Here is a 21,758-nt window from a genome sequence, read left to right as displayed (position 1 = left end):
AAGCTCCAGAAAAGGCTTTGGAAGTAGCTGAAGGTCTGAAACAAAGCAGAGACCGGCCCTGCAAACGGTTGAAGACCGGAGGCCTAGGTTCAACCAGTTCTTTGGCAGAACTGGTATTGTGAGCGTGAGTTCTTCGTCCAGCAGTGAAGGGGAGGAGTTTCCTTCACAGCCAGTCAGAATGGCCTTACAGGAAATCATTAACATTTTAAACTCTTTAATGTAACTGAATCTGTATCAGTTAGCCAACAATCTATTGTACCAAATCGCATTTGCTAACGTTTGCAGTTCCATCTGTGCTGGCTCAGTTGGTTAGAGCGTGGTGCTGATAATGCCAAGGTCACAGGTTTGATCCCCATAAGGGACTGGCTGCATGACAGGGGGTTGGACCCGATGCTCCTCAGGGTCCCTCCCAACTCTACAGTTCTATTATATGCCCAAACAGTTCTTGGAGTCTCCCTTTGACCTTGAGGCCCTGGAACAAATTGCTTTCCTCTTCCAACCCCAAATAAACCTTGCCCTCTCACATCCCTCAACTGTGTTTCGTTGGATTCTCTGGAGAGGGGGAGCACCGAACAACACAGATTATGCCTGTAGCAGAGATGTGTTGGATCAATGCATGGCTAATGGGCAATTCAAACAAAAATGGCTTTTTCTTTCAGTGTTCAGCTAATGGAGCAATTCAGGAGAGAAAGTCTTTCTCCCTAAAGAACACATTGGTAGTTCTTTTACAGTCAGAGGACCTAATGAAAACTATTGAGTGTATTTAGAAACACCAGGTGTCTCAACAATGAAAGTGCAGATAAGCTATGTATTACTCATTATGAGATGTTTATATGTACTTCCTTTTCATATAATACTTTGTTTTTAAATTGCTGCAAATAAGAGGGTGAAGAAGCTGCAGATGTGGTTGTTGGATGGTTTGTTTGTTCATTCCATTTAATCAGGTGCTAATAAGCATAATTCTCTGCGTGATGCACAAAATAAAACAGATTAAAATCATAGTTCCAATAAAGCAAGACTCACTCAAGCGGTGAATAAAACAAACTGTAAAAGCAAAACAGTCACCCCAAAGCAGAGCTCGAAAGAGTGAAAACATCATAGCAGAAACAAACTCAGTATAGAAAATGAGTTGTAGATGAGAGGAAAGTGCTCAGTTCTTTATCCAAGTGCATTCTCTTCCCCTGTAAATTTTTTTGTGTGTTAACTGTGTTTCTTTGTTGTGACATTGTTATGTCTTAGCTGCCACGAGTTGTCTTAGTCTTTCGATTGCTTGCAACCATCCTCACTATGGACTGTCCTGGGCTCCAGCCTTGCTATAGAACTACTTCCTTTTGTACACACAAGTGACCCGCTTTCTCAGTTATTCTGCCTCTGGAGTTTAAAAAGCCATTTAGCATTCCCAACTCATCGATAGCCAGTTGGGGTGCTCAAAATACATTGAATTTTCCTCTGTGGGAAGCAGGTTAGCTGGTGCAGGTTATTAAAAAGATTATATAATGCCAAGTTGTACCTAAGCAGCTTACATCAGAGTGTAATAGAAAGGGAACAAACAAGATACTTGCCATTTCCAAGCTGTTGGTACTTGTAAAAACAAATAAACACACATGTGGATTCGAGGATGCCTAGAATTGGCACCCCACTTGCATCTTGAGGGTTAGATTTGTTTTCTTCTGATAAGCTCAGTGGGGGTGAGGGAAAGACAAGGATTGCTGGATGCCAGAGAGTGGTGGGAATGAAATTGGCATGGAACAGTGGTTTCCCCATTGGTGGTCTGCAGACCTCAGGAAGTTGGTGGCACATACCCATCAAGTGTTCAGGACATCCCATTTGGAGGGGGTGCTCTTGCGTGGGTCATGTGATGCATGCGGGAGCATGGTCTGTAAGACGCATGTCCTGGTTTGGGGATCATTAAGATAACGATCCCATCTCCAAAGAAATTCTTTTTTTTCTTCTTCTGTGCGGTCTGTGAAATATCTGTTCAGATACAGATGTATAAAGTCAGGATGGCATGCTGAGATTATTCTAGGAAGCACGCTAATGCATCCTGGGAACTTTTTGTCCTATTAGCTGAGTTCCATAATAACTATTTTCTATTTTCTATTAGTTCACAGCAATGTGATTTTAAGATCTTACCAGCATGCATTACCCTCAATGAGGGTTCGTAATAAGCCCTAATTTGCAGCTCACTTGGTTTACTATTTCATCTCTGATATGTGCTTTCAGCATGGAGGGTTTTGTTACTTTAAGAATCTACAAATTATTTAATTATTCTTTGTTGAATCTCAGTCTTTTGATGAAGGGAAACAGATAGACCTCATTTTCTTCCTTTAATACACTTTTAGTTCTTTTGTCAGCCAGCACACCAGCTAGCACCCTAGTCAATTTCCTCCTTCCGGTGTATTTAAAGTTTTGAAATCATTCTTGGTTGTCTTAATGCTTTTAGTGATGTGCTCCTCAAAGTCTTTAATTTCTCATTTTGTTTTTGTATTCTTTCTTTTTTCCCCATGGAGATAAATGTGTGAGGTTCTAGATGTCCATCAATTCCTCCTCTTCTTAGGGTGAGACTGATATTTGGACCCTTAAAGGTAAAGGAAAAGGGACCCCTGACCATTAGGTCCAGTCGTGGCCGACTCTGGGGTTGTGGCGCTCATCTCGCTTTACTGGCTGAGGGAGCCGGCGTACAGCTTCCAGATCATGTGGGCAGTATGACTAAGCTGCTTCTAGTGAAGCCAGAGCAGCGCACGGAAACGCCGTTTACCTTCCCGCCGGATCAGTACCTATTTCTCTACTTCCACTTTGATGTGCTTTCGAACTGCTAGGTTGGCAGAAGCAGGGACCGGGCAACGGGAGCTCACCCCGTCGCAGGGATTCGAACCACTAACCTTCTGATCGGCAAGCCCTAGGCTCTGTGGTTTAACCCACAGCGCCACCCACGTCCCTTTGGACCCTTAGGTGAGAAGTAAGGGAAGTGTCATTGCCCAGTATGTTAAATGTTGGATAAATTGGTTTCTATACCCACCAGGGTGAAATCCTGTTATTGGTGATAGATTCTGCATCTTTCCCCCTGTCCAGTGAGAGATCAATGTTTTAATTAGGGATTGTTCATGTAGTCTTGCTTCCTTCTGTGTTAGTACTGTATTTATTTAGCTCTGGCCAGTTCTCAAGGTGTAGACATGGGAGTGGGTTGCTGGCTGAGGATGTGGAATTTAATTATATGAATGCCTGCAGAGCACAGAGAGTGTGATTTGAGGGTGTGTTAGAATAGTAAACTTAAATATATTGGTTTAGAGTATTGATGTGATTGAATAAGTGTATTGATCATGTATGGGTGAGCTCGACTGGACCTGAATGGGATGCACTTTTTATGTAGCTAGATTAAGTTGTGCATATAAGAGGCTAGGAATTTACCTGGAATGGTTTCTTTAATAGTATGATTAATGTGTGGTACTTGGGAAGTGAACTGATTTTCTTAACTCATGTGATTTTAAAAGGATGAATTTTGATTTTGATTTGTAATATTTTACTTCCTGGTGGTTAGAGGATATTTTGTTTAGCTGTTTGCTATGTTTATTATGAATTTCCTTTGCATTTCTTGAGTTTATTTTTGTGTTTGATATTAAAGAAGATGCTCTAATTGTTTACTGTGCTTTATAGAATGCAAAAATGCTCTGGTATTTTTATATTTGTTGTTTAGCGAAGACATTTTCACCTATGTTTTAAACAGATTTAGATTTAAATATAAGCAGTATATGAATTGGCCAAATCAAATAATTAAAATAAATATGTGTGTGCAATTTTATTTATTTATTTATTTGGTGCTGCAGGTTTGTGTTCTTTCCTCCCTGCACCACCTCATTTCTGAAGGAAGACTTCTTGCTTCCAGCGACTTTCTTGACTGTGCTCATTAATCTCACTAGACTTGCTGGTACTTCTCCTGATCTGTAGTATTCATTCTAGTTGGGTTTCTGTTATTATGAACAACCTTCATTCATTCTGGGGATATTGAGCTCTCCCTTCCCTTTCAGCTTAATATCTAAATATATTTATAGTCACTTGATGTGTTGTTGAGCTTTTGTAAACTACTTGATTCACAGTCATACAAACACTGTATTTCTTGTCTACTGAAAATCTTCCTCTTTTGAAAAGCCTTTGAAGTGAACATCTTTATCTCAGTCTGTGTCTGTATTTCAATTATTAACTGTCTTCCTATATGGAATTGTTTTTTAATTGTTTCCTATATGGAACTGGTTTTAATTGTTTTTACAATTGTCTTGTTTAATAATCATATATTTTATTGTTGTATCCCACTCTGAGACCGTACAGTGAAGGCTAGGTAAGAGAACTATCGGTACTAACTAACTAAAATATACTTATTATATTGGTTTGCTAACATCTACATTATTTGGATAGCATAGGGCAGGGGTGGTCAAAATTGTTGTCCGACTACAGCTCCCATCATTCCTGACCATTGGCCATGCTGGTGTGGGACATTTAAAGACAAGTCCACCAGAAATTGACACCAGGCCAAGTGTGTCCCGTCCCCCCCAATCGGTTTCTGAGCTCCTATAAAGTGTAATATGGCTGGGGGCAGGTAGCTGGGACTGAAGTAGAGAGGAAAATCATGCTTAGACCTTAAGAACATCACAGGTGCTTTTGGGATAAATACCTTTATCACTGCAGGGTTTGTTTTCCAATGCACTCAGGAACTTGGGAAGTTGCCAGATACGGAGTCAAATCACTGGACCATTTTCTACGCTTGACTGGCAGTGGATCTCGAGGGTTTCGGGTACAGTTTTCAGAAATGTATCATAATAACTACTGAAAGAAAGGACAAAAGTAGTGTGATTGTTGCTTGTTACCATAATGATGTCTTGATCAAATACCACAAATATTCAGGAAATAAGGGTAGGCTTGCTATTGACGTTCTGTTCCTATAGGAACAAATAGACAGGGGAAAACAGGAAGCTAGACTAATGTGGCTGCTTCAGTGCTAAAACACCGTGGGGTTTTGTTTTCTCTGCACCAGTTCTGGCAGAGGGAGCGAGAGAGAGAGGGAGGGAGAGATGGAGGGGTTTGTGTTTCCTTTGGGAAAGAGGCACAGCGGAGACCATGGTGTTTTCAGGATATATGGTTTATTTACACCTATATACAACCTGAGCCTGCGATGGATGGGTTCACAGCATCAACATCCCAAGAGGGTCTTGCTTCTCCCATCGCCACAGCCTTGGATTCCAGCAGAGATCAACCATGTTCACTCTCTGCCTTTCCAGTCTCTGGCTTTTGGTTCAGCTTTTAACTCACATAGCTCAACTCTAGCCTTTTGACCACTCTTTTGTTTCCCTTCATGGCTGGCCTGGCTATTCCAGCAATTGAATCTGTGCTGGATCCAAGAATTAGAAGGGGACCCAGGCATTCAGCCCCCCTACCCCTCATAACAGTATCCTTTTTCAGCTTTCAGACAGAGGTGCTGTAAAGCTGCTAGGGTGCAATTATTGAAATAACTACAACACTGCAATTTTTAAATGCACACAAAATAGTCAAAGGTAGCTCGTTCCTATCAATGCCATTCTTCCTAATCCAAAGTCTTGATCTCATTTATTTCATGCTGTTTTGAACACCGTGTTAAGGGGGCTGCCACAGCAGACCAGGTCTCAGGAATTGAGCCTCCTGCCGCTATAATTACAGAACTGCAATTCTCCCTATCCTTGCCTAGTTTAGCAACATAACTTACAAGTGAGAGAACAGATGCCTGAGCACTCGCCGAGCGGGAGGCTGTGGAGTTGTCATGATTCTGTTTCCTCCCTGCTGTTTCTGTGCATATGAATTAAGGGGAAGCAGAATGAGACACAGGGAGGCTCACCATATTGAGGTTTCATAACCAACTGCTCAGCCAGACCTGACTTGGGAAGGTCTCTGCAACTCTCATTCTCATGTCTAAAACCTTGACACCCACAGGTAAAGGATTGCCATAGCTGACAGAAGCAAGCCAGCAGTAAATCACACTGAGCAAGTTGGAATTAACTATTTATTAGCAAAAACAAGATCTGCACAGGAGTGTCAGGCCTAATGAGCACAGCAACTCATCTTCGGCATGTCTTCCCCCCATGAAGCAGATGCTGAGACTGTGCCTCCCCACAGCCGGGTAAATCCTCTCCTCTCCAGGGTTTCTCTCAATCTGAGACTGTGCCTGCAAGAAGCTAATTTCTCCACCCATTTCATGCCTCTCCTGGTTCTGGGAGACTGGGGGAAGGGGAGCTTGTCATGGCAGGAGGGGGAGACACCTATGGAACCTATCAAAGTCCTGCATACCTCAGCCTCCTCTCCAGCCGACTCTGCAGTCAGGTGAGTAACACAGAGTCCAACCAGAGCCCAAAGACCTCATGGAGCCACTCAGAGGCCTGCAAGCCCTCAGAGTAGGACAGAGAGGTTCACATTTGTTGTGAGGATTTGGTCACTTATGTGGACATCCAGTGGCGAAGCCATAATAATAATAATAATAATAATAATAATAATAATAATAATTGCACTGCCTTTTTCCCTGTCAAGGACTCAAGGCACCTTACAGATAAAAGAAGAACAATGGTGCCTTCACACCAAGTTTCCTGGGGGATTTCCTGCTTTCTGTCTTTTGCAACTGTCTCTTTAAATTCCTCTCTTCCAGATCCCACTCTTCCAGCTTCAGTGGGACCCACAAGGGCCTGGACACATGGTCTGTCTGTCGTGGTACTCAGGCCAAGCATCACCGTGGAGTGCTTCATGGGGAGAGCTGTGGGGACCTCAATTCCAAACCAACAGAACACTTGGCTCAGTTTGAGCAGAGTCTGGCGGGCCCATTAGCCCCACCCCCTTGCCTATTTTGCCTATTAATATTACTAATAATAAGAGACTGCCTGGCTGGGCCATCTCATGTGATATCAGTGCAATGTGTGGGATGTAATCCACTGAGAGCAATCAAGTACAACATTCCTTGTATTGCTAGAGAAGACATGCGGGGGAATGTTTGATCCAGCCAGTTGAAAACTTCCTGTCTCCTCCTGGCTGGAGCATCCTTCCTTTGCATGTGACTAGAGGTGGGTGTGACCGTACCTGTCCAGGTAACAAAAGGACAAGTCACACAGCACCCTCTATCTTTTTCACTTCCTTCTTTGTTCGACCAGCTTCTCAACTAGGAATGCCCTGCTAGCTGCCAGCTAGCAGAGGCACTGGATTATTCCCCCACATGGGGTAGATCCACATGTTCATATTTGCAACTAAGTCTGCCTTCAGGAATCCAACTGTGAACTGATGTGAGTAAATGTCTTTTATTGACTTTAAATATGATTGCCGTGTCTTTATTCTTTTAAGAGGAATTAAAGGGAATTTACCAGGAACTATACAATTCAATCTGAGGCAGACTGAATTGTATAACAGTGAGAGGCTTACACAAGCCTGCAACCAGCTATCTGCTGTGCGTGAGAAGGGGAATGTAAACTTTGCTACGTAAAGGAACTTGCTAACGCAAGTTAGGAAGGCTATTAATAAACAATATATCCTCTCCTGCCACCCTGAACATTCCCACACAATGTGACTCACATTCTTGATTGAAGTGCAGTGCGTTCAGAATGACATAATTTCAGTGAAAGAGAGAATGGTGCTATTATCTCTGCTTTTAGAGGGTAAATTCCAGGAGAAAGCATGGAATTGACAAACTGACTCATCAAACGAAATGTAGGGGTGGTGGTTCAAGCTGTACTCTTCTTGGTGCATTAGGCAATTCTGCCCTGCCCCAATATTGCATTTAATAATAATAATAATAATAATAATAATAATAATAATAATAATAATAAATTTTATTTATAACCCGCCCTCCCCAGCCGAAGCCGGGCTCAGGGCGGCTAACAACAATAAAACAGTACAACAGTACAACACAACACAACACTCTAAAACCATTCATTATAAAATTAATTCAAATCAAACCAATGGCAAACCAATTTGATCTCCATGTGTATCTCAGTCTTAATCAAATGCATCGTGGCTCATATTTGGCATCTCTCATTTAGGTTTGACATGGCTTAGTATTGCATGAATATTGCAATGCAACCTACATCTAGAAATCTTCATGAAGCGGGTTGACCAAGATATAGAAATACGTTTGAATTTTATATAATGCTCTAGTTATGCTGAAAGCCACTTAGTCATTGAGCCAAGGATCTCTAGAATGGTGCCTATAGAGACCTCCTCTGGAGCCTCCAGGGTCCCTTCCCAGGCACACCCCTGCTGAAATTAAGAGTAAAAGAAGCATTCTGCTGAACCAATAAAAAGGGCTACAATGTGTTTTTGGTTGTGATGTGTGGTGCCTATTTTCTGTTTTGCAAATGTGCCCACAGGCCCACAAAGTTTGGCAGCCCTCACATTAAGCCCTAGTTTTTGGTATTTGACATGCTACGCTAACTTGTAGCTGCGTTCAATGGGGCATTTCTACAGAGGTCGGTATCGCCCAGCAGAGATTGGGGGTGGTGCGCACCCTTCGTAAAAGGGTGCCACAGCAGCAATAATCAAGGGAGCGATTTGCTTTGCAGTGTACTCATTTGATAAAAAAAAGAGTTGATGGAAACCTCATTGGCAAGGGATGAAATAGGTAAAACAAAACACTCAAACCAATGTTAATAAACACTACCACTTCCACAGAATCACAGCGACGCAGGGAAGCCAAAGTAATCCTGCAGTTCTGAAAGAAATTCATTAAGTGGAAGTAAGTAGGAAAGTGTGAAGGATCAATTACTCTCTAGAGATTACAAGGCAGGATGTAAACAGCCCCATCATGTATGCCCTGTAGCGTGGCAGGAGTGGTTGTAAAGACTCCCAGCTGCACTTGATCATAACACTTATTATATGGGTGCACACAGTAAGGTATTTGGGGGGGGACAAAGGAAATACTCCAAATAAATAAATAAATAAATAAATAAATAAATAGATGCATACATATGCACAAAACTAGCATCAGAGAACAGGCCTACTGTTGCGAGTAGACCTGGTGACTGAATGACAGTGAAGCCTAGGCAGACCTGGCCCCTGTATTCTAGGTCTACCCCTCTGTTTGTCTCTCGACCCAGAGATAGACCTGGCATCTGGACACCTCTGTAATGGCTGGGTCTCTCCCACAGAAGCAAGACAACTACGGCAGCAATTAACTCAGGTTTATTGCTCAAAACACACAAATCACTCTGGAGCTCAGTCACTCAGCGTCTGCTTCCAAATTAGCTGTTGCCGAGTCTGAGTTCCACCCCTTCCTCCTCCCACATTTAAAGCCCCCCTTCGCTTCCTTTCCTGTTCACGCCTCTCATTAATTCTTGCTCGCCTACGCATCATGGGATGGGCTATTTCAGGTGGCCTGCCCTCTGAGGCCTCAAGCTTAAACGGTCAGTCTGTGTCTTTCCCTTTGAACTCCCCCCTTCCTTCTCCATGTTCTCGGGAGCTCAGACTTCTACTGCAGCTGGACTGCTCCTCCCTCATTCCGCATTCCCGCCTAATTACCTCCTCCTGTCTCTCCAAGCTCTCCCCCTCTGTCAGCAATGGGACCCAGCTGACAACCACCTTCCATTTGCTGTTGCATCCTTCCATTCTTTCCCTGATACCCTTCACCCCCTTTAGCCCTTAATTATTTGCACTGCTTCTACAGTCACACCCACCCAACCATATTGTAAGGAGCAGTTTGGGAGAAATCTGGGATGGTCAGAGGAAGGCTTGGATCCAAAGCCTTCACCTAGCGATATAGCCTCTGGACCTATTTGACTGGACACTGACAGGTGTTTTTTTTTGTTTTGTTTTGACCCAGGGGCATGTCAGTTTTCAAACAGGTTGCTCACCAAAACCTAAGGGAGGCCATAAAATTCCTTGATCCTCCCTGGTAAGTGCTGAGGCCACCACCACCACCCCTACTTCTAGCTTCAAGGCTCCAGTTGGGAGAAATCACTGAAATTAGAGTGGAGAACTGTTAAATGGAGAAAGGATGGGGTAACTCTCCTCCTCCCTGCCCACAAATTCTCCCCTAGAAGTGGAGTGTATTTGCCTTGAAAGAAAGTGAGGACACGGGACCTCCATGTTTCTCTGTTGCCATCCAGTTGCATCCACACCCTCTTGGACTTCTGCCTCTACAGTCCACCGCACTGGATAGTAGGTCTAAAGTGGGAAGTGATCTATGCATACCAACTGCCCACAGGGATTTCGAACCCTGCACATTCAACGTTGCATGGGGAGCTGAGGTTCACAGAACAGGCTTCCTGCTTCAGACTTCCTCCTCCAATGCATGGAGGGTGTCTGGGCCAGGCCACAGGGTGCAACGGAGAGGGGTAGGGTCACTGAGCATGACTCCACTCTTCCCTTCATGCCATGGTAATAATATGACAAACCTCAATGCTATTATTCATCTGGATCCCAATCCCATCATGAAGAGCTTTGTCTGTATTTTAGTTGCTCTACTTTCAGGTCTGCAACATGAGTGCTGCACCAGCTGAAGAGATCCAGTTCCCAGGATAGGCTGCCCCACCACCATTGCTCCCTAAACCTCCCTGCCGTTGAGGGTTTTTTTCTTTCTTTGCTGCTGCTGTCGCAGTGGTGGCAATGCAGGCTCTCACCCCAAAATTCCTCACCTCAGAGGAAAGGCACTACGTCTACTATAGGGTGATTCCTCAGAGCGAGGCATTGGAGCTACCAGGGCCAAACAATTTCAGAGATTCTGGCTGCTTCTGTGGCAAAGCAGCAGCAGCAGCAGCAGCAGCACCCATGCTCCCCTTGGGCCATTTCACCCCACAATGCCTTCCTCACAATGTCTAGCAGGGGAGCATTAGGCAGCTCTGCAGCTGGCTGGAGAACAAAGCTCCACCTGAGATGAGCAGCTCAAGTTGCCAAATGGGAGCGCCATCCCTGCATGAACATCATAACACGCACCAATGGGTTTTAAAAAATAATGGACCTTGATTTTCTCATTCCTTCTCACTTTATCTTTCAGATTAGCAGCTTAAAGAGGCAGGAAATTGCCCTTCTTTCTCTTTAAAGCACTCTGAAATCACAGATCCGTCATTATTCTTATTAAGAAAAAGACACAGAAGAAGAAAACAGTGTACCATTGCTAATTCAAGACTGTTCCCTGTATCATCTGCCTCTGTTTTTTAGTGGTGAAGCTTCCAGTAATCTCTTCTACGTGAAGCGTGAAACAAGCTGGCATATTTCTCTCTCACACACACCTGGAAATCCAGGTGTGAAGTGCCAGTAGAGGATGAACTATAAGAGTATAGAAGTAAGAGTAAAGCTACAGGTAAGGGATACAAATATCAATGAAACTAACAAATAAAGGATTTGTACACCTACAGTCTTGATACCTACCCTGTTCTGTTGGCAGTGGAAAACTGTGAGAGAAGGATTGCCACAATATAATATATGCAAGCACTTTGAGCTCTCCAAATGTTAAGCATTATAATAATTCCACTGGCATTAATGGATTGAGTTTAGATTTTCATTGAATAGGCTCTTGAGGTAGTTTCCCACTGATAGGATGCTTAATGTATGCTAAGCTGGTTAGAGGGTTTTTTTGGGGGGGAAAACACCTTCTGAACAGAAGGCAGAAAAAGTCAGACCTCATAAAAATGTGTTTCTACTAATTTTGCAGTAGATCACAAATAATTTCTGAGTCCCAATTGTTTAATAACAAGGCAATTTCTTTATTTTACAAATTAGGCTGCTGAAATGAAAAAAAATTGTGTGTGGGCAGAGGTACATGATGGTTCCTTTTTTATTCCTCATAATGCTAAAGCTGTTATATAGTATAGCAAATCTATCCAATTAATTCAAACTTAATCCCCCCCCCCGAAAAGAATTATTCCTTTGGGATGCATACCAGGTAAAGTAGTCCAGTTACCTGTTTATCAGTAGTCAATAGCACTCTTTAGACCTTCTTTCTGAACATGCAAGAACTTAAAATGGGGACAGCCAGGTGTGCAGGCTTCTCTTCAGACCTTTTGCTCAAAGGTCTGAAGAGGGTTTCTAAGTCCATTTGGTTGGCAGTTGTTACCTCTTCTTGATTATGGAATGATTGGCAGCAGCAAACCATGTGATAGAGCATAAGCACTTACCTGATGCACTGGCGAGGTCAGCGCAGTGTGGACACGCCAGCAACACCCTCCCCATCATTCCTTTCCAGTAAGTCTGCTACTGATGTTTAGCTTACTATTGTTCTAAAATAACTGTGGGCCACCTTGATTAGGTGGGGCGAAGGAACCATTTGGGGAAGGATGCTGTTCCATCCCTCACCCCTGTGTTTCATGTCCTTCCCCCCACCAGGAACTCCTATATATCTGGCTAACTCATTGGTTCTGCACACGGAGCAGACCTGTTCAGGTGTTCTGCTGAACATCTGGAAAATCCCAACTTCCCCAGCCTTGCCTTATGAGGATCAGGGAACGAGGTGGCTCTTGATGATGGCTAGAATGTCAGAATAGCCACACTATAATAACGATGAATTTATGCTGCTTATTCAGGGAAAGGTAGCATTTGATTTCTCCATTTCTATCCTAAAAGTCATCAAAAGAAACACCCCTATCTTTCCTTTTTCTCTAAGCAAAATGAAAATGCCAACCAATATCATTTGTTCAATACAGAGATGTAACATACGCAGAATGGAATGTAACACAGAAGATAGAAATCAGGATTTTAGAAAATGTCTCTGCTGCTAGCCTAAGAACGGAAATGCCATTTCATTGCCTTTATATTGACAGCCTAAATAATGCTTTGTATGCCTTTAATACAAGATTCTTTGGTGGGAAAATGGCAGGCAAAAAGGGTGCACGATGGGTCAGCCACATCTGAAAGATTGCTGTGGGGGAAAGAACTTGGAATCCTGTCTCAAAGAATGCACTGGAAATTACAGGCTGGTTAGCTTAATGTCTTTCCTAGGAAATCTGTCAGAAAGTATTGTTAAAGATAAAATAACCAACAATGTAGAAGAAACAGCTTTTCTGAACTAGAACCAGTCTGGCTTCCAGAAGGATAGGGCCTGTCTCAGATCTGAGTTGACAGCGTCAACAAGCATATAGACAGAGGTGATGGAGCAGCTAGAGGGCGCTTGGACTTTCAAAAAGCTTCCGACAAAGCACCCCACCAGCAAGTCCTAAGCAGGGGCGTAGGAAGGGGGGGTGCGGTCTGCCCTGGGTATCATCCTTGAGGGGGGGTGACAAAATGGCACATCATGAGGGGTTGGCACTTACCGTGGGGCCTGGAGGGATGTAGAAGGTGGAGCCCCCCAAGGATATGCACTGGGACTTGTGCTTTTAAACTTCTTCATAAACCATCTAGAGTTAGGGGTGAGTAGGTTCCTGATGATACTAAATTCTTCAGGGTCATGGAAAGAAAAAGAGATTGTGGAGAGCTCCAAAAGGACCTTTCCAAATGGAGAGAATGGGTGATTAAAATGGCAATACAAATGCAACACAATGTAAACAAGTGTAAAACAATGCATGTCAGGGAGGCAGAATCTTAATTTGACATATACAGTGGTACCTCGGGTTACATATGCTTCAGGTTACAGACTCTGCTAACCCAGAAATAGTACCTCGTGTTAATAACTTTGCTTCAGAATGAGAACATAAATTGCACGAATGTGGCGCGGCGGCAGTGGGAGGCCCCATTAGCTAAAGTGGTACCTCAGGTTAAGAACAGTTTCAGGTTAAGAACGGACCTCCAGAATGAATTAAGTTCTTAACCCAAGGTACCACTGTACACTCATGAGGTCTGAACTCGTGGTGACAGACCAGACCTTGGGGCTGTTGTGGATGTTGACCCAGGATGCGGCAGCTGTGAAAAAGGCAGGGGTCATAAGGAAAAGAAGCGTAAATGAAAACTTCCAGTATCATAACACCATTATACAAATCTGTGGCGTGACCACATTTGGAATGCTGTGTATGCTGCTGGTGACCATCTCCTCAAAAAGGGTATTATAGAGTTGGAGAAGGTTCAGGAAAGGGCAACTAAAATGATCGAGGGGATAAAGTAACTAACCCATAATGAAATGTTGCGGCAGAAGAGTTGACATGAGAGAGAAGTGCATTAAATGGTGTGCGGCATCCAATGAAGCTTAATGTTGGAAGGTTCAGGACAGACAAAAGAAATGTCCTCACACAGCACTTAGTTAAACCATGGAACTCACTGCCACAGGAAGCAGTGAAGGGGTGGATCTACAAATGGGGGGCGGGAGGAACACCCTATAAATAAGTCAGAAATTGGATCGTTATAACAAAAGGAAAAAACCCCTATGTATAAAAATTTCATGCTCTCTGGTGCATATTTATAACACATTCACATCGTTGTTTCTTTACTAATGCAGCTGAGTCCATGGCCACCAACTTAGAAGGCCTTAAGAGAGGAGTAGAGAAATCCATAGAGGAAAAGGCAAATTCATGGAAGACAGGGCTATCATTGGCTGCTGCCCATGAAGGCTATTGAATGAATTTTATTATTACGGTCACAGACCAGTTCCGGCTCACTTACAATATCAGGAACATCATAAAACACAACAGGAATACATTGAATTGCAATTGGGTATAACAGAGACAATTCAGATATAGCGGCAGTTAAAAATATATATTAAATCTTGATCACTAAAATATAACCTAAAATTGTCATTTAAAACTTTAATCATTTTGGTAGTACAGCTTGTTCCCTAAGTTTTATGGCAGTCGCACAGAATTTGGCCACCCTTAGCGTGATCATTGTCCTCTACCAGGAGTTTTAGACATTGAAGTTCGGACCCATTTGGAGATTTTTGTATAACAGGAGTGATAAATACCGAACTTATATCCCCGTAGAAATGGCAGCATAACAAGACATGAGAGACAGTTTCTACCATGAAGGCTATTCTGTTCTTCTGCGGTCAGAGGCAGCATACTTTGGAACACCAGTTGCTAGAAACTGCAGGAGGCGAGAGAGCGCTCCAGTGCTCATGTCCTGCTCCCCAGTTTCCCACAGGCATCCATTTGGCCACTGTGGGAACAGGATGCTAGACTAGATGGTCCACTGGCCTGATCCAGTAGGCTCTTCTTCTTAACGCCAGCATACAGAAAGAGCCACTGAATTAGGCAGACACAGTATATGCAGCCTGGGCCTTACAGAAGAGTTTAAAATTGAAAAAGGAACACGACAAGGCTGTCCGATTTCCCCGTTATTATTTATTACGGTCCTGGAGGTGCTCTTGAACACGATTAGAGGGGACAGGTTGGTGGAAGGGATACAGGTCGGAGCGAAACAATACAAACTTAAAGCGTTTGCAGATGACTTAGTTCTGACATTACAGGAGCCAGAATCTAGTACGAAAAGAGTACTACAACTAATCCAAGATTTTGGTCGGGTGGCGGGATTTAAACTAAATAAGCAAAAAACCAAGGTGTTGGGAAAAAACTTGACAGATATTGAGTCGGAACGGTTTCAGAGAGAGACAGAGTTAACTGTGGTTAAGAAAGTTAAATACCTAGGGGTAAACATAACAGCAAAGAATTTGAGTCTGTTTAAAGATAATTATGAAAAATGTGGGTCTGAAATTAAGAGAGACTTGGATAGCTGGTCAAAATTGAAACTTTCATTGTTAGGTCGAATAGCTGCTATTAAGATGAATGTATTGCCAAAAATGTTATTTTTGTTTCAGACATTGCAGATTGTAGATAAAACGGAGTGCTTCCGGAAGTGGCAGAAAGATATCTCCAAATTTGTCTGGCAGGGCAAAAAGCCCAGAATTAAGTTTAAGATATTAACGGACGCAAAAGAAAGAGGGGGCTTTGCCCTGCCAGACTTAAAGTTGTACTATGAAGCCGCAGCTTTCTGCTGGCTAAAAGACTGGCTACTTCTGGAGGACACGGATGTGCTGGATTTGGAAGGTTTTAACAATGCATTTGGATGGCATGCATATTTATGGTACGACAAGGTTAAGATCAACAAGGTCTTTAAGAACCATATTGTCAGAAAAGCAATATTTAATGTCTGGACAAGATACAAAGACTTATTAGAAAACAAAACACCGAGGTGGCTGTCACCTTTGGAGGCTAAGGCCCGAAAAAGACCCAATATGGAGGCCAATTGGCCAAAGTATTGGGAAATACTAGAAAGGGATGGAGACAATTGGAAACTGCAGAGTTTAGAGAAAATGAAAGATAAAGTGCGAGACTGGTTACACTATGCTCAGATTAAGGAAGTGTTTAAGATTGATAAAAAGTTAGGATTCCAGGTGGAGAAATCGAAACTGGAAACAGAACTGCTAGAACCTAAGACCAAGGTACTTTCAAAAATGTATAACTTGCTGCTGAAATGGAACACACAAGACGAATTGGTTAAATCGGCTATGATAAAGTGGGCCCAGGATATTGGGCACAACATTATGTTTGAGGACTGGGAAAGGTTATGGACCACCGGGCTGAACTTCACAGCATGTAATGCTCTGAAGGAAAATGTAATGAAAATGATATATAGATGGTACATGACCCCAGTGAAATTGGCTAAAATATACCATTCGTCTGATAACAAATGTTGGAAATGTAAGGAAAATGAAGGAACATTCTTTCACCTCTGGTGGACCTGCCCTAAAGTGAAGGCCTTTTGGGAAATGATATACAGTGAGTTAAAAAAGGTATTTAAGTATACCTTCACCAAGAAACCAGAGGCCTTCCTTCTGGGCATGGTCGGCCAGAACGTGTTAAAGAAGGACAGAACATTTTTTATGTACGCTACAACGGCGGCAAGGATACTTATTGCTAAGAGCTGGAAAACCCAAGATCTACCCACACTGGAAGAATGGCAGATGCAGCTGATGGACTATATGCAACTGGCTGAGATGACTGGCAGAATCCGCGACCTGGGAGAGGAGAGGGTTGAAGAAGACTGGAAGAAATTTAAGATTTATTTACAAAAGTACTGTAATTTGGTTGAATCCTAACAAGGAAGCCAGAGCAGAAATAACTGTCTACCATTAAATTATAATTTTTTTATTTGAGTTTAACCTAAATATTGCACTTAAGAGTATAAACAAGATGATAATTTGCTTGGAAAAATTCGTTTTTAATGATGAAAGTGGAAGCGGGAGACGTGAGGGAGTCCACAATAGAATGAAAGGATGTTATGAAACCTATTTTGTTTGTTAAATATGTATCTGTAAAAAATCTTAATAAAAATTTTTATAAAAAAAAAAAAGTATATGCAGCCTGGGCGATATATAAAAATGGGCAAAAGTACTGAAGAAAAGGATGGTTCCAGTTTTCTAAATGCTTTCATCTGAAACCAGCCTCCTAATTCTGTATAGTTGAGAGCAGTGATTGTTTCTTTAAAAATGTAGGGGTACTCTCATTTTGACTCAAGAAAATTACCATTTTATAATTCAAATGGGGGGGGAGGAATACAGTAAATGGACAAAAGTACAAAGATTCACAAAATGTTTAGGGGTATGTGTACCCCCCCCCCAGAAAAAAAGCACTGAATGAGAGTCCTCAATAGAACCGAGGTATATGCTAAAAGCTTGAATGGGAAATCTCATTTTGTAAATCTTAATTCTGATCCTGCCAGAGGCCTGGTCAGTATCAAACTTGAATAAAACTTCATCTGAAGGAATCTGCTGTAGTAAATAAAGGCAATCATTGACAAAGGGTTCCCCATGTTGAAATGACTTCATTATAATTAATGAGCTATAGTTTAAGGCCCGCTATGCCACTAATCACAAGGAAATAAATCAAGGGACTTGAGAATGACGGCAAGGACTTCCTGTTGTGCCTCTTTTGGTAACCACACAGTCAGGACTGATCTTACTCTCTCCCTGTCTCAGCAAGCGGACAATTTCTTCTCCGATAAGTTCCAGACCATTAGCCAGGCGTTGGAAGAGAATGCGCTCAGGGTGTTACATTTTCCACGAAAGTACGCAGCAATTAGAAGGGAGGAGAAAATGCCCACATCAAATTTCCATTGCTTAACACACATCTAAACTAAAGGGAAGCAGAGCTGAATGGGAAACAGCTTTGATTCACCCTGCAGACTCTGCAAGCATGTTTGCTTGGTGCATATTCTGCTCTTAGTGCTCCTGCAATCCTTCCTCCACTTAGAAACTGGAATGCACCCAACAGCCAGCAGGTCCAGTATTAATGTCCTTTCCTTGGCACAATTCACTGGCAAGGGACTCATTTCCCCCTCCGTTAAAAGCCAAAGGGGCGGGTGAACCACATGAAACAGGAAAAATAAAATGCATGTCTAGAATATTCAGCAGCTTAGTTCACAAGCCGCTTTTAAAGCCACATTGATTCGCTTAGCCAGATTGTAATGGGTGCGGGGGGCCTGCAATGGTGTTGGACTACAACTCCCATCACCCCTGGCCTTTGGCTGTGCTGCCTGGGGCTCATGGGGACTGGAGTCCTGGCAGCATCTGGGGGGCCAGTGTTTCCATCCCTGCTCTGTTGGAAGCAACACCCTCTACCTGCAAAGAATCCTGAGGATTCTTAAAGCTGCTGAGAATTGTAGCTTTAGGGAGGGGTAAACTATAGTTCCCAAGAGTCCTTGGTGTGGAGGTGCTTTAAGCATACAAGACCATAAACTGAGGATGGAACCAGACATTACTGGAGGAACAGGGGTTCCCAGCCCCATGTGTCCCTTGAAGCCCTTGTTTATTTGTTGCATTTATATCCTTGCTTTTCCTCTAAGGAGCTCAAGACGGTGCACACAGTTTTCTTCCTTCTCATTTAATACCCACAATGACCCTGTGGTGCAGGTTAGGCTGAGTGCCAGTGACTGGCCCTAGGTCACCCAGTAGGCATCAAGTCCTCATGGGGATTTGAACCCTGGTCTCCCACATCCTTGTTGTTGTTGTTTAGTCGTTTAGTCGTGTCCAACTCTTCGTGACCCCATGGACCCGAGCACACCAGGCACTCCTGTCTTCCACTGTCTCCCACAGTTTGGTCAAACTCATGCTGGTAGCCTCGAGAACACTATCCAACCATCTTGTCCTCTGTCGTCCCCTTCTCCTTGTGCCCTCCATCTTTCTCAACATCAGGGTCTTTTCCAGGGAGTCTTCTCTGCTCATGAGGTGACCAAAGTACTGGAGCCTCAGCTTCATGATCTGTCCTTCCAGTGAGCACTCAGGGCTGATTTCCTTCAGAATACATAGGTTTGAGCTTCTTGCAGTCCATGGGACTCTCAAGAGTCTCCTCCAGCACCATAATTCAAAAGCATCAATTCTTCAGCGATCAGCCTTCTTTATAGTCCAGTTTTCACTTCCCACATCCTAGTCCAATGCTTTAACCACTAACAAAACGGGCTTTCTAATGTGTCTCCTCCTGGAAGAGGAGAAGTGATAGCTTGGAAGAGGTTGCTTGGTCCCTCCCCATTCTTTGCAATTACCCCCCCCCCCCCCGCTGCTACGAACTGATTCCTTCCCCTTCACCCCCGATTGGGCTTTTTGAAATACAAACCCTCCAAGTGTCCTTGTTTTCCAGGGACAGTCCTGGATTTACAGAAGCCATCCGAGTTTCTGATTTGATCCTGGAATGTCCCACTTTTCCTTAGGACATCCCTATTTTCATGAGAGAAATGTGGGCATGGAGTTATGTGAGCCACGAGCCAAGGAGATAAATAATTATACAGTTATAATTATAGAAGACATCTGAAAGTGGCTCTGTATAGGGAAGTTTTTAATGTTCAATGCTTAACATGTTTTTATATATGATTGAAACCACCCAGAGTGTGTGAGGAATAAACAAAAGGAGAAGCCAGGCCAAGGAAAAAAATGATGGGCAGAAGTCCTTTGTGGAGGGAGCTATCAGTTGTGACTTGCTCGGCTGATGTGCTGTGTTTATTCAATGAAATACCATAGGAGTTCCCATTCATAACAGGGCAGAGAAATAGCACAGAGGCAGCTGTGAGGGCCAAGCCTGCTAAGCCAAAAGTCCAGCAGTCGGGTACAAGCAGTATGATTCAACTCTCTGAAGGACCAGGGAGAGGGGGGGAGAGAGAAAGTGGAGTTAACCATATGGTGAAAATAATACACTTTCTCCCTGGTGGAGCAGAACAAAGAACAGCAAAGTCGCTCGTTCTGTTGCAGAAAGGTCTGCCCTTCGTACTAAGTGCTACTGTTGGGCTTCACAGCCAGTCGCTCTGGAAATCAATAATTCTCCGTGAACAAAAGGTTGATCCTCATCATCACTGCACAAGGATGCTTTTCCCGAGGATTCAAAGCATTCTTTGTTAAAATAAAGAAAAGGGAAGGGGGAGAGGTCTGGAGTCAAGAAGGCTCCGAAGTTTGTGATCATTAAATCCCAGCCCATCTCCACAATCTAAACACAAGGAAGGCAAGTGAGGACAGAGACTTCCTCCGCTGTTTCAGAAGCGCCGACTGCTCCTGCTGCATACTCTATCAAGGCACACACAAAGGAGCCGAACAAAAGGCCAATTAAGACAAAGCACTCCTCTGGTTCTGGGGGAATTTCTTATCGGATGTACTTTGTGCCAAATGGGATGCGTGCCTGCCTCTTTAGAAGTATTGGAAATGACTCAAACCCAGGAATGAGATAACTGGAAAGTACAAGCAGTTGCACTAGAGGGGGGGGGACAGACTTTTTCAATCCAAGAGGCCACATTCCCTTCTAGACAAACTCCCAGGTGGGCAGGACCAGAGGTGAAAGTGAGCAGAACAACACAGGTAAACTTTACCTTTGCAGAGTATGCTATTTTCTACACTTTACTCATACTAATTGGGTGTATGATGTGTTAGGAGAAGGGTAGCACCTCTGGTGGGGCATGTTGTGCTCCTTCTGGGGTAGTTTGTCCACCTTTGGTCCCACCCTGCACTCAGCTGCCACCTGTGGCATGTGACAGCCAGCATGCCCTGAGAAACAGCCTCCAGGTGTGGGAGGTCTGAAGCCCTCATTGAGTTAGGGACTTCCCCTGCATGCAAAGACAGGCTCCTGCAGATTGAGTGAACGAGAGCACTAGGGGGTCCAATGGTCAAGAAAGTGGTTTCTGCGCATGCTGTAGAGGGGAGTGAGTGGCAGGTGGGGCTCATCAACCTGGGAATGTAGCCCATCTAGGAGAAGGAACCTGGGAATGTAGCCCATCTAGGAGAAGGAAAACTCTGATCCTAAACCTTCCATGCTTCATGAGAAGAAATGGCTAAGGAGTGAACCCCACACAAATCCAGAGTGGAGTCCCTAAGATGGTTGGATGGTGCCTTGTATGCCTCCTTCCAGCAACTCCTGCAGCCAAGCTAGTGACAAACATATTGTAAGGCCGAGAGAGGGGTCTTATCATCTGGACAGCCCAGGACCTCCATACACACTGCTCAGGCTTGCACCCTGGGGAACTCCCTTTGGTGCTAACACAGAGGTCTGTCTTCGCCCCCAAAAGTGCACTCCATTGTCTCTCGAGACAGATGGATTCCAATACACATACTCATGTACCCCTCTCTATCCTCTGAAGCATTACCAGAGATCAGGGACATATTCCAGCCAGGCAAAAAACTCTCAAGGAGGGTGCAAAGCAGGACCAGCCAAGGGTCTGGCTTGGGAGGATGTGTGACCAGGGGAGAGACCCATGAGCCAGAAAGAGAGGCCTAGAGGACTGATTTGGCTTCCAGGCCTGGCCTGGCCTGAGGTTTCCTACCCCTGTAGCAGGGTGTCTAGAATTATGCTTCTGTCTTTTCTCCCACCAATTCTACAATCAAGACACAATGCTGGAGGGAAACAGGGAAGAGGCCACAACTCAGGGACAGAGCA

The 21,758-nt window shown here is 43.7% G+C and overlaps 1 protein-coding gene and 1 long non-coding RNA gene across 2 annotated transcripts in view; one reads left to right on the top strand and one right to left on the bottom strand.

Annotated features, from left to right (window-relative positions):
- The window catches only part of LOC309356018 (prolactin-releasing peptide receptor-like), a 247,944-nt gene that overhangs the window by 37,536 nt on the left and 188,650 nt on the right, over positions 1-21,758 (top strand). The window lies entirely within an intron of this gene.
- The window catches only part of LOC309356603, a 187,516-nt gene that overhangs the window by 51,665 nt on the left and 114,093 nt on the right, over positions 1-21,758 (bottom strand). The window lies entirely within an intron of this gene.

Source organism: Podarcis melisellensis (assembly GCF_964234715.1).
Source record: "Podarcis melisellensis genome assembly, chromosome: 1".
Classification (NCBI taxonomy): Eukaryota; Metazoa; Chordata; class Lepidosauria; order Squamata; family Lacertidae; genus Podarcis; species Podarcis melisellensis.
This window is presented reverse-complemented; position numbering and strand designations above follow the sequence as displayed.